The following is a 747-nucleotide window of genomic DNA, read 5'->3' on the forward strand; positions in this document are numbered from 1 at the left end:
GGCCAAGGGGGCGAGTAAGGTGGTGGGTGGGTGTCGGGGGCGATGCTCATGGCCATCTGAGGTCCATAGTGATGGGTGTGCGAGGCTTACAGACCCTCCCTGCCAGCCCTCTGGGTCCAGACCTCTGCTTTCCTGACAGTTCCTGAGCCAGAGCAGAGACCCAACTCAACTTTCACATGATGGCCTTTGCACTCCCCCTGCACCCTCTGTCTGGTTGCTAAAGATGAGTCAGGTCCAGGGTTGGGGCTGGAGGTCGTGTGGAGGGCTCCCTGAATGCCCCAGCTTCCGGGAGGCACAGCATGGCCGTCAGACAGGCAGGAAAGGGCCGGTAGCAGGGGCCTCAGGCTTGGGGTATGTGTCCAGGGAACCAAGGGATCTGCTATCAGCCCTGGTGGACAGTGACTGGGGACGAGCAGATAGAGAATTAGCTTAGGGGAGCCTGGGCCAAAGGCAGCCTGAGCCCGCCATGGGGACTGGGTGCAAGTGCGGGGAGCAGTTGAGGTGGCAACTGATGGCAACTCCTGGATGGGTCCACTGGGTTACTGAGTGACAGCAAACTTGAGCGTCTCGACCCAGACAATGGCCTTTCCCAGGCCCTTTCTGCTGGACTATGCCCTGACCCCAAGGACTGGCCATGGTTCCTAGACCCCCTCCTGAGTTGAGCCAGAAGTAACCCATGATTCCCAGCCCCCTTCCCTCCTGGAGTGAGTCCCCAGCTCAGACCATAGGAAGCCACACACTGCTTCC

Source organism: Rhinolophus sinicus, chromosome 5 (assembly GCF_057876585.1).
Source record: "Rhinolophus sinicus isolate RSI-liver-muscle chromosome 5, RSI-T2T, whole genome shotgun sequence".
Lineage (NCBI taxonomy): Eukaryota > Metazoa > Chordata > Mammalia > Chiroptera > Rhinolophidae > Rhinolophus > Rhinolophus sinicus.